At 42.6% G+C, this 13,630-nt stretch overlaps 1 protein-coding gene across 8 annotated transcripts in view; it reads right to left on the bottom strand.

The window, feature by feature from the left end:
• Positions 1 to 13,630, bottom strand: part of LOC146817343 (uncharacterized) — a 111,836-nt gene that overhangs the window by 97,583 nt on the left and 623 nt on the right. The gene's annotated exons all lie outside the window — the stretch shown is intronic.

Raw genomic sequence — 13,630 nt, 5'->3', positions numbered from 1 at the left:
GCATACATTGAAGAAGAAAAATGCATTTTCTCATTGTTTTTGTGCAGGAAGGTGTGTCTTCCTGCAGAAAAACAAACATCATATGACACAGATATCCTTGCACTATGGTGCAAGGGTGCCTGTGTCACCACATGGCTGCAGTGCAGAGAGAAGCATAGATTTGCAACATATTTATGTACATATGTTGCATCCCTGTGCTTCGGAAGAACTACAGCACACTGTAGTTAAAGAGGTTACTGTGTGATGCTGCAGCACTTCCTCATAGTTCTGCACCTATATATTCACCATACGCTATTAATGCATTCATTCAGTCAATTACGTACTACACATACATTCATCTAAACTTTCACACACTAACAAAGAAATGTAGCTCTTTTTTTAAACCAGGAAAGTTAGTTCTTACAAGAACTTTTTTTTTTCTTCTTTCTTCTTTTATATTTTTTTGTGGTTTTTCTAACAATTTTGTGATTTTTTTGGTTTTTCTGAAAAAAAAAAAACCCAAAAACCAGGAAAAGCCAAACAATGAACTTCAGGGAACAATAAAAAAAACAAAAAACTACCAAATGTGACTTTCTTGCCGGCAGCAGATCAGATTGATCAACTGCTCACCATAGCACAAAGTCGCATTGCACTTAGTGCAGAGCACTTTTAAAAATTGAAATTGAGGACGGATGTCCAAGGTTTGGGCTGATGGATGCACTCTTGATGTGCTTGGCTGCGATGAGATGGAAGGCGCAGTAGCAGGAGTGTTTCTCATCCGTCGGCAGATGTCATCAGTGATGTCATTAGTGATGTCACTGACCATGTCATGAGTGATGTAATATGTGACATCATCAGCATTGCATTGCGGAGGCGCGAGTTATAGTTAGCTGAACTAACTATAACAGTGGAATTTCTAGGGTTTTGTACGAGGGAAATGCCCAGCTAACTATAACACCCCTGAAACCTATGGTTTTTTCAGTGAATTTCAAAGGTTTTTTAAATGCCAATTCCTAACTATAACGTGCATGAAACCTATGGTTTTTTCAGTGAATATATATATATATATATATTTCGACCTGGTGTATGAGGCAGAACGTTTGGGGACCTAAGGAAGACTTGGATCGACATATTTGGGATTCACCAAGGACAACAAGCCCCCCCTTTGCTAGGTATTACAGCGCTCATTCGAGCATGGCCTCCGCAATGGGTACTTACCATTACATTGCATGATGGGTGCTGTAGTCTTCATCCACTCGACTACAGCTGCAAACAATCTGGAGGAGCCAGCTGACTTCCCGTCCAGGGGGAGGACCTTAGCAGTACAAAGGGGAAGGGGTTGGTGTAATCCTGGTCTTGCGAAGGGCGTCTGATGAAGGCACACATACGCCGAAATGCATTATGCCCTACTGATAAAAAACCAATGAAATTCCCCCGTTATAGTTAGTGCAGGCAACTATAACTCACGCGACCGCAATCTTCTGCTGATGACATATGTGTCTTTATGAAAAAAAAATATTTGTAATATATGTATAGCTAAAAATGTATGGAAGAAGACATGGGCAAATAAGTGTCTAAATACAGTATTAGCATCAGCAGAGGATTGCGGTCGCGTGAGTTATAGTTGCCTGCGCTAACTATAACGGGGGAATTTCATTGGTTTTTTATCAGTAAAATTTCCGCTAACTATAACATGTGTGAAACCTATGGTTTTTTCAGTGAATTTGCAAGGTTTTTTAAATGCTAATTCCTAACTATAACGTGTGTGAAACCTATGGTTTTTTCAGTGAATATATATATATATATATATATATATATATATATATATATATATCACTGAAAAACACAAGACACAAGGTAAATTGATGTTAGAGTTAGATGAAAATATCAGTTACAAAATACTTTTTTAAAGGAGCAAAAACACCGTAATTCACGAGTTATAGTTTTCTCAAGTATCTATAACTTGTGCCCTAAAGTAACTATAACTCGCCCTGCACTAAGGCAATAAGTCTTACCACTGGCAATCGCTTGGGGTAGAATTCAAACCCATCGTTCTTTTGCCCATCAAACCAGACCACAAGCAATCACGGATCTGGCCTTGCAGTTTGTGCTGGTCTGTTTCTATTGGAGCAGGGTCAAGACTGATTTGCATACGTCTGGATCCGATCTGAGGTGGCATGGTGGGCAAAATAACGATGGATTAGAGTTCTACCCCGAGCGATTGTCAGTGGTTAGACAAACTTCAAGCATTCCTTGTGTCACCATTTGTGCATTTGACTGTATAGAACTGTTCCTGAAATACTTTTCTCACATACACACCCGTTTTGTGACAGGCCAATTTATTTTTGAGATTATTTTCTTACCATCACACATGCATGCAAGTGGCCGCACTAATGCCTGAATGCACTTGTGTTAAAACATGTGGTGCGTTTATGCCTTCATATAGCTGAAGAAAAGGTTCAGAATACCGACTGCAAAAAAGTAAATTGGGCAGCATTGTGTTTTGAAGTATCAAAATAGAGCCTACTGTTGGGAAGAGAAGGAGAAAGCAGCGTGCTGAAAGTAGCACACAACAGTCAAACATAATTGCATAACTATTTTTGAAATACATTGATTATGCAGTTTTTATTTGCATTAAATACGGTGTTATTTTGTAATTTATACATACGTGGTAGAAAAGACGTTGAAACACAAGATCTAGTTACCCTAAAAATGGTAAGTGTTACTTCGGTTATTTATTTATTTTTTAATTAATGCTTAAATAACGCTTTGATGAAAATGTTCGACAGCCGTCGAAATCATAAAGCCATGGGTTCTCTCTGTAGCCCTTCTTTATTTAAAAGAACCCTCCATGTGTCTGTAGCCTGTCAGAGATGAATGATGTGTTTAGACATGTTAAGGTCTATCAGGTCCAAAGGCCTGGCTTTTGTTTGGAAAAAAAATAGCATTCATCCCTTCACCATCTTGGTTATGAGGCTGGTAAATTGAATACACCTACTGTATGTAAGACCAGTAACTCCACTGCATATTAAGAAGAATGTTTTTTAAAAAACTGATGTAGTCCAGCGCTGTTCCTCATTTTGTCACAAATACACTTGTTTCATTCAGAAATATAGAAGTCGACGTGACAGCGGGTAGCCGAAATGTGCAGCAGAGACAAACCTGGCACTCCTCCCGCCAGCCTGGCGCTGCAGGTATTGTATTCTGTCCATGCTGCACACGGTTATGTTATACTAAAACGCAAATGCCACAAGGCAAATAGGAAAAATTCACTTTGTATTTTGAGAGCATGTGCCGAGTTATCAAATGTGTGCTGACAGCACTTTTCATTTTGCATTAGAAATCCGTTTTGATAACAGTTTAGATTTAACGGCTGACATTGTTTGGAGACAGTGGAATGTATTTCATATTGAAAATGTTAAAATAACGAGAATGTTAGAAACAGTAGAACTGTTAGTAGCATAAAAAGTATGGCTTCAGAGGCAAAGTCAATAGGTCTAGCCTACACAAGATCTATTGGCGTTGTCAATGCTTTCAGCCAAGGATCAGAGAAGCGCGGCAGCTGTGCAGCATGGCTGAAAGTAAAGATAACAAGCAGTGGCATAGCCAATAGGTCTCGCTTTTGGGACCTTATAAGTGTTTAGCCACAGCTATTGGCTTTGCCAATGTTTTTAAGATATGGTGTAAAGCAGTGTGGCTGCTGTGCAGCATGTTGTAAAGTTATAATAAATAAGCGTTGTATTTTTTTTCCATTTTACATAAAACCAAGAAGATATTATGTAGAACTGAACGACCCTATTAAAAAAAGAATTAACAGAACAAAGGTCTTCTAGTTCTTTTGTTCTTGTAGAAGGTAATAATTGCGTTTTGTAACATTTCCCATTGACTGATTTAGACAAGTATGATTCATTGTCTCTATATAATGTGCGTGATTTAATGTGCTCTGACACCCAATACTATTATGAGTATTGCTAAAAAATACATGAATGTGAGAGAGGGGCTAGGAAGAGATGAGGGGCACTGCTGGAGGGTGGTAGTGAGGGAATCAGTTGAGAAGGAGTTCATGGGGGGTGGATGGGGCAGCAAAAAGATTGTAACTCCGGGCGCCACCAGCAATAAAGATGGGCCTGCTCATCCTGGTGCACAGCACTTTGCAAACACAACTTCGGTCAGGATCCGTGCCCATTTTCACGATAACCACCGATTATAGAAACAAGCATCATGTAAGTTCTGGATCATGAGGTGAGCAGAGAGGCCTTTACCTCAGCATGCTGCCCCCCAACTGAGACCCTGCATGAGGTGCGCAGAGAGACCTTTACCTCAGTATGCTGCCCCCAACTGAGACCCTGCATGGGGTGCGCAGAGAGGCCCTTACCTCAGCATGCTGCCCCCAACTGAGACCCTGCATGAGGTGCACAGTGAGGCCCTTACCTCACCATGCTGCCCCCAACTTGCAGAAAATCCTGGAAGCTGGAGTTCACAGAAGCTGTATGGTGCAGAAATGAGGAATCTGAAGAGGAGCCAGGGATGACCCGGGGTGGGGGGAGGAGGCTTCAGTGCGTGTGAGGAACCCTGAGAGGACTGAGTCTTATCTGCAGTCAGGTTCTGCATGCTCTTGATAGGGCAGTGTGTGAGACAGCCTTTCTAACTCAGCGACGCTGGTACACCAGGGCAGAAGCATTCCAAGACCACAGCTTTCTATATGTGGGGGCAAGGAAAACCGTCGGCGGCTCCGCTCGCATTATAGCACAAATAAAACAACTAAAACTGTAAAATAAAAAAAATAAACTACAGGTTTTGCAGTCAAACACCAAAAGGGGGACAAGATTGGAGAACGGAAGCCGTGGGGTGAGAGTGTGTGGTACCGATAAGGATTAGAATGAGAGACTACCTCTTCACGTCAACCTGGCAACACCGCAAGGTTACACTACAATGACAGCACAGGCCTTAAAAGAATGACAGACACCAGCATCACGGAGCGAAGGAGAAGGCAAGTCCTTGGCCCTCCTAACCCGGGGCTCACAATGCCCCAGGGTCTGTTCTGCACTAGCGGGAGCTCGGTGGATCTGCTTAACCACACCTGGTGCCAATGGAATTACGCGTCACACACCCATATAATACATATTTAAATATAGAGATTATACAGACCTGCTCACTAAGACTATCAACATAGAATGGTGCCGCCTGTCCTTGTAACCCCATTAATTAGTACAGAATTGCAGGTGCTAATTAACACAGTAAAAAGACGTGGGAAGAAAGAGAGGGGTGTTTTGTGTGCATGTGTGGGGGAAGAGAGAGAGCAACAAATCTAGTGTGAGTGTGAAAGATCGCACAAGAGAGTGGGAGAAGGGGACGACTGACATGTCAGCAAGGGGCAGCAAAGGCATTTCCTGGAAAACCTGGGAGTGACGCAATGTGTTAAACCCGGGCCAAGTGTGGAAAAGGGATTTGCAGCACTCATTGACAACAACAGCAAGCGGCACAGACTCTGTGAGTTCGTTAATACTCACCTAAATATCTGACAAACCCTAAAACGCTGTAAATCAGCGTGAACGATGCTTCAAAGACTGTCGGGCTTGGTGGGATAAAATGGTATACGCTGCTTAAGGAGTTAAGTTAAATGCAGGCACGTGCATATATCATAGTTCAATGAATTATGAATGGGCGAGGAACATGTGCTAGCATGTTCTACTGTAGAACTGTTCACACATTTGATTTAAAATGTGTAGCAATGGAAGGTAAGCTGTCAAGAGGCATGGTGTGTGTGGTGAGCACAGAGGGCTGAACTGAGGGGGAAGTCCACCGCACGCGCTGGCTGAGCAGGACCCCCCGGCCCCAGCGTCCCAGGCTGCTCGCGCGCCCACCAGAGAGTTGTAGACAAAAAAACAAGTGACTAGTCAGTGAGCGCTGCGCTACTCCAAAACGCGAACACGACATATCACTGTATGACACCAGCTGGAGCGGAAGCAGCCATCTTAGTAAACAGTCCCACTAGGCCGCATATTTTCTGACTGCATACAGAATCAGAATCAGAATCAGAAAAAGCTTTATTCGGTAAGATAATTTACAAACCATAAAAGCATAAACAATTTAACATGTAAACATTTGTATAGTACAAGAACACATGAGTTAAAGAGGAGATACAATTTGAAAATGACCAGTATGACCAATACAATAAAAAAATGTGTGCAAAGTCGCAATCTTAAAGGAAAAATTGATCAGTTTGTTATCATTTTTCATTGGATAGTCATAAATGAGCCCCCAGCATTTAGACATTTAAACATTTGTTCTGTGCAAAAACGCATGAATTAAAAAAGAGATATAAATTAAAAATGTCCAATATGACCAATTCAATAAAAATATGTGCAAAATCGCAATCATAGGAGGGAAGATAGTCAGTTTGTTATAATTTTTCTTTACATGGTCATAGATTGTATATTTTATTGCTCTGAAAGACAGAAAGCCCCCCATCAGCAAAATTAAGATGCGTTGGGGGATATTCCCAAATCAACGTAGGGTACCTTATGTTTTAATGATATCCATCCTAGAGTCATATAAATTGTATGATGATTTTTATAGTAAAATTAAGTAGGGAATAAAAGAACCATGAAAGATTTACTCGTTCGCTAAAACATATCTCGTAGGTTTAGTTTCCGAGTTTCAGGATAGATTATCAGAGAGTAATATACAATATATTGTTTGATTTTTAAGCTCTGTGATCCTGATGCTAATTAACATACAAAGCATTAATATTCGTACATACATTTTCAATAGATGACATTAAAAAGACACCCTATCGTTGGAGTGTGGTCTAAATCTAGGTTATTCCGACATTTAATAAGATTCTTTAAAAAAGGGATAACGTTTAGGGTTATGCATTCATTTTCAAGACATTGGAGGGCCATAAAGGCAGGGCGACATTGTCGGATGCCCCATATTTTTAAAATTGGGACTATCCATTTTTTCCTCAGATCATTATAAAATTTGCAAAACAGGATGACATGAATTGTTGATTGTTGGGATGAGTCATCACAAGGGCAGGTAGATAAATTCTTGGACCAATCGTTAACCGATGGAAAGGTGACCAACCTGTGAAAAATGTTCAACCTGAATCGAGTAAGGACGAATCTATCGTAACCCTTTATGGTGTTTTGTAGGTACGGTTGCATACCGAGGGAGGAAGTTAGCATAAGATTTGAGAGGACAGTGGGTTTTGTCACTTCACTCGCAAATCTCAGCCCCTCCATGTGGTGCAAACATAGTTTCTTAAATACTTTACCTGAAACACCTAAGATTGAAGCTGGGTTATTCAGGCTTTCCTATGTCTGTCATGAAGTCCCTTATGTATCTAATCCATTCTATGTCAAGTGAGTAATCCAGCTTCAGTGCGTCCTGCAGCACCGCCTGGTTAAATTTGTTGCTTTGTGACTTCCAGATACGATGCCACAGGGTCACTGGCTGGATTTTTATAATATCCGTTATGTAAGGGACTCCTAACTCAGCGTGGCAGACATATGTAGAACTGGAATCTGGCGGCACAGCTAATAAATATCTAAGGAATGCATTTTGCACTTTCTGTATCACAGAAACATTGCGATGGCCCCATATCCCTGCCCCATACATTGCTACACTCGTGCACTTAGCGTTATAGATCTTTATTAGTTCTGGGGGTGTTCTTTTACCTAATTTTTGCGAAAAATTGACAAGGGCTGAAGTGGCTCTCATAAAAACTGCACACAGAATTTAGGCACCGCCGCAGGCATACACCGAGGAAAAAACACACACCGAGCCCAAGTAAAATCCTTAACAGTCTACACAAAAACCTTTTGGGACATGCTAATGATTCTGCTGATGTGGTAGGCTGGAGTGGATGGGCCAACAGAATGACAACGAGACACTAGGAGACCTACCCACCCCCTGCAGCCCTTAAAGATAAGCAGGCTGTAAAAGACCTCCCTGTCTGCATTGTCCCCATTAAGAGCGAGACAAAGAATGGCAGCAATTAACATAACAGACATACTAATGTGCGCCCGTCATCCCTGGACGAGTTATTTTTGACTTAACTTCAAAAAAAGGCTAATATTTACAACTGGTTATGTCAGACTCATACCCTCTGTGGAAATCAAGCTTCGTCGTCTGGCGGATGCAGGTAAAAATACTGTACCACGAGTGGCCGTCTCGCGGAGCGTAAATTAACATAAGTGTGTAACTGACCCCCGAGAGGAGATGCCAGCAGCCACAGATCACAATCTGGGAAAATAGGACAATCTGCCCACGGGCAACGAGGGACACAGGGAAGTACTGAGAGAACGAATTGAACACAACAAAGACAGTCGTCTAAAATAACAAAACAGACTTCTAGGGGCACAGTGTGTAAACATACAGAGAAAGAGTGTCGAAAAACACGGCAAACAAACAGTTTTGAGTTTAAAGTCCCCAAATTGTTCAATACTTTCACATACTACACATGCCTCAGCAGAGACAGGAGACATGCCAGTCTAACAGAAACGGCAGAAGCTTCTATTGACAACACACACGTCTAGGCAGATAGATGCGAATGGGCCGCACTCTAAATGTTTAGTTAAAACACATAGCATTCTACAAAAAATACAGGCTTCAAAAGACATGACAAACACAGAATGCAGCAACACCAAGACACACAGCATAGGATAAAAAGATATTGGTTGCATAACACATCAGGCGCTTGTTTTGTATTATTTGGTATTGTTTTAACAGTTTCACAGTATACAAAATCTATATTCTCATAGGTCCACTTAGAAAAGTGCATGAACACTTTTAAACTAAAAACCGAACATTTGTAAGGACACAACAAGGTAGACTGGTGTTCACCAACACAAGCCAGCAGGCCCTTGCTCAATGTTACAATCAGACAGGGGAGGGGGCGGTCTATGTTGTTACACTGGGTGCAGGTTTAAACTTCTCATGTTGCATATCTCCGACCACAGACAGATGCAGTCTCCGCCCTCCGTCCTGGCCCCAGATCTACAATCCATATGCAGGGAATCCTCCCACCTTCAATGAGACTGCCCATAAAGCACAACAACGTTAAGGAGGGCCTCAAACTCGGTAGATCCACAAGCAAACTTTAAATCGGGCATATTAAGCCCTATGCTTAACCACCAATAAAGTACATTTATCGTGTTTCCACTTGCCATTTTGTCTCATAGAAAAGGTGTGATCATAGCAGCAGCACCTGCACTGCTTGTAAACAACTTACTTTTCTACTCAGTGCCCCGGTATGAAATCAACAAACTGACTGAAATGTTCGGTTTTCTATCAGTTCTTTCAAAATCTGTTAAACAGCCAAGGCAGCTAAGCGCTCAAACCAAAAATACGCTTATGTAATTTTTGCGATCACAGAGATGAACACATTTGTTTGAATCTTACATAGCAGGAAATGAAGGTTGTCCAGCGGAAAGCTAGCTGCCATAGTAGTTCATCTGTGGAACCATGGGGTATTTTATTCTTATCCTGCCATCCCCATCTTTACCACGGTGTGCTCATCGGCAAACCTCTTCATTATCTTGCTTCCCTTTACACTGACTGGGAAAAGAAGATGTGCCGAACAAGTCTGTATTAAGAGCATTTTAAACACCAGCGGCGGGGGTCCTTACCTGATCAGCATTCAGCGACCGACAGGTATATTCCAACTGGTTCCAAAACAGCACCATTGTCAGCTCAGCCCCGGGTTCAAGAGACGAATATCCGCCTGCGTGCAAGCCACAAGAAAGCCGCCTACAAACGACCAACCCACAACAATAACCGATGTAAACAAAGAGACCCCGGGAGACGGCGCCACGAAAAGGCAGACAAGTACAAACTCGCGCACGCCGCATAGCCCGCGGGTTAACAAGTGGGAGGGGTGGGGGAGTGCAGCCGAGAGCACACACAGCGTTTTCCTTGCCGGAGCAAGCAGGGCACCATCTGTTTGAAAGTTAATTAAAAACAGATGGTTTCAAAGCTCACTACCGCAAGGGAATCTCCAAATGTGCACGCGTTGCCATTGAAAGCAATGCAATGCGTGCACGTTTTTGGCAGAAAAAGCGAATCGATTCCTAAAGGTCTCCTCCTAAACAGCGCATGCGCGCTGAGTAGGCGAGACCTAAAAAGTGCTATGGTGAAGCAGCACTGTGCGTCATAGCATTTTATTTGACCTCTCAGCCATGTTGTACAGCAGCTGTGTTTCAGTACAACATGGCTAAAAATAAATGACAAAGCCATTAGCTCTCATAGGTGAGATCTATTGGTTTTACCAATACATATTACAGCAACAAAACCTAAAAAAAACAAATGTGAACATTATCCACAATAAAATAATTTTTGTGATTAGTAAAAAAAGTTTTCCTTCCATTCCCCATTCTGCTTTGAGAAAACAAAATATAGTAACACAGAAGCACAAGTGCCGGAGCAAAGCAAGCGAGTATAGAAACAAGTCTTCCTTGAAATGGTGGCTGGAAGGATGTTCACATCCGCTCAAACACACATAAAAGCTTAGTGCTGCGTGTCACAAATACTGTATTCTGTATGGCACTAGTAACATGCTACGCTTTGTGGCCAGCCCAACCAGCTTCCTTCCTCTGCTGTGACACATACTGACTTTTACTTATTTCAGTTAAAATGTTACCCTATGCTTTATGTCATACAGCAATAAACTACCCCTGACAGAATTTTGTGATAACTGTTTATGGCAGAGTATCTCATAAGATGAGTGTAATTAGAACAATTATACTAAATGCTGCATGTTCACATTTAGGCACATAAGAGCATTCTTTTAGCTTTACAAATTCGTGAATTCAGACAATTTAGGGGAAAATACACATTTAAGTTGCATGTGTCTTGGGAAAATATGCGCTAACACTCCCATTTAAGAAGTTTCATACACCATACTGTACTTTAGAGAAATACCTTTTTGACCAACAACGATACAGATAAGTCCAACTCTTGGATTACAGCAAAACTGATATCCCAGCTCCAAGAGCCAAAAATGGATCTCATCCAATGTACCCAGTTCCTGAGCTGTAACATCAGATATGCAGCCCTGAGACCAACAAACAGCTCTGCCGATGTACCTTGATCCTGAGCTGCAGCACCATGAACCTGAGCTGCAGCATCACTGCTTTGCCAGCCCTCGGACCAACAAACACCTTTGCTGATGTACCTCTTGCTTAAGCTGCAGCATGAGTGCTTTGCCAGCCCCAGAACAACAAAAAGCTCTTCCAATGTACCTCTTGCCTGAGCTGACGCAGCAGTGCTATGCCAGCACCCAGACTGGCCGATTAACCTCTTGCCTGAGCTGACGCATCAGTGCTATGCCAGCACCCAGACTGGCCGATTAACCTCTTGCCTGAGCTGACGCATCAGTGCTATGCCAGCACCCAGACTGGCCGATTAACCTCTTGCCTGAGCTGACGCATCAGTGCTATGCCAGCACCCAGACTGGCCGATTAACCTCTTGCCTGAGCTGACGCATCAGTGCTATGCCAGCACCCAGACTGGCCAATGTACCTCTTGCCTGAGCTGACGCAGCAGTGCTATGCCAGCACCCAGACTGGCCAATGTACCTCTTGCCTGAGCTGACGCATCAGTGCTATGCCAGCACCCAGACTGGCCGATTAACCTCTTGCCTGAGCTGACGCAGCAGTGCTATGCCAGCACCCAGACTGGCCAATGTACCTCTTGCCTGAGCTGACGCATCAGTGCTATGCCAGCACCCAGACTGGCCGATTAACCTCTTGCCTGAGCTGACACATCAGTGCTATGCCAGCACGCAGACTGGCCAATGTACCTCTTGCCTGAGCTGACGCAGCAGTGCTATGCCAGCACCCAGACTGGCCAATGTACCTCTTGCCTGAGCTGACGCATCAGTGCTATGCCAGCACGCAGACTGGCCAATGTACCTCTTGCCTGAGCTGACGCATCAGTGCTATGCCAGCACCCAGACTGGCCAATGTACCTCTTGCCTGAGCTGACGCAGCAGTGCTTTGCTAGCCCCCAGACCAACATCAAGCTCTACCAATGTGCCTCTTGCAAACAAGCTCTCACACAACAAACATCTATAATAATGTAACTCGTTTCTGCAGCAGCATCACTGTTCTACCGGGCCCATAATCCACAACAGCTCCGACAGCTAACTCACTTAAGAACTGCAGCACCTGTGCTATTCGGGCCATGGTCCATGGTTTGTTCTCTATTTACTTAAGAACCACTAAACTCTCAATGAATCAAAGCAATGGTAACTAATGCTCACTGTATAGAAAACAAAAGATCTTGCAATGATCACTTTATGTAATTATGCAGACCGTATTCACCCTGGGTATCACAGATGTTTATTTAATAAGACAGCCTAATCAGAAGTTTTAAAGTGTGCATCATGAAAAAAAGAATACATAATGGATACCACTTCTTAACTAGGTTGGCTTGATTTACCAAACAAAGCCACTAAACGTAAGTCACAGAACCAAGTAAAATGTCTGCAAAATAACACAGTTTTATCATCATTTTTATTGATTTGTCATTATTATTTAATTGTTATGATTCTTCTGATAGGACGTGACACAAACCTATGGATCCTAGAAACGTACTGTGGCCTTTCTAGTCCGTTTTCCACGGCATGACAAAGTGAAAAAGTTGATACGTTTATTGGGGGCAACCAAGTATTGGAATGCTGGAAGGCGCTTTATTTTGTAAAATTGGAATTCACACATCGGCGGTATAGATAACAATGGGCAAGCACATTCACCACAAACATCTAAGCTTAGCCCCTGAACTCAAACAGCTAAGCAGAGACAAGCTCAGACTCTGCACAAAACACCGGGCAGTTTGAAAGGCAGACGCGACAACAAGTGAGGCAAGCGGGTGCCGTTGCATTTCTAATCTGTCATCATACCTAACGTCAGAGGACAATGGAAACACATCACAGAGTTCGACACTCAACCAAAGAGATGCGTTCATTCAATGGTTAATACATCCAAAGCGGCTCCCTCTTAATAAAAACACTCTGGAAAAAAATCCTCTGTACTTTTTTGGGGGGCAGTTTTATATAGCATCAACTCAACCCTGAAGACAATGAAGCGCTTTACATGAGGACAAGTTACATTACACAAATACACATTAAATGTCTGCAGGCATGGAGGAGATTAACTGATATGTCCAGAATCAGAAAATGTTGAGCTGACGCCTAGACTCAAACCTGGTTCACCAGTTCCAAAGTCGGCAGCTCTGACTATTACGCCACACTCTCTCTTAGTCACGAGATGCGTATTATACATATTAGTACTTATTTATCCAGAGACAAACATGGCTAAAACAGGGATAAACAGCGAGTTGAATACGAACTAATTCTAAACTATATCAATATGCTGTGCTGGGTACCTCAAATATATTTGCACCGCAGTGCTGCGACAGTGCTGTGCAGTTGTAGCATCAGCAGAAAAAGTTTTTTTCTGTGTGTACAAAACAATGAAATGCTTTAATAATTACAGAGTAATTTTGTGAGGCCTTTGAGGCAGGCCAGGGGTGTTGTTTAACCCTCTTCCTTGCTATGCTACCTGGAAAGACTGTTCGACGGCAACAATGAGTTTAAATCCTCAATTTATTGTATACAAAGTAACGCGGCGGGGAAAGAGGAGGA

Source organism: Triturus cristatus, chromosome 6 (assembly GCF_964204655.1).
Source record: "Triturus cristatus chromosome 6, aTriCri1.1, whole genome shotgun sequence".
NCBI lineage: Eukaryota > Metazoa > Chordata > Amphibia > Caudata > Salamandridae > Triturus > Triturus cristatus.
Note: the sequence above shows the minus strand (reverse complement) of the source record. Positions and strands in the feature narration are given on the sequence as shown.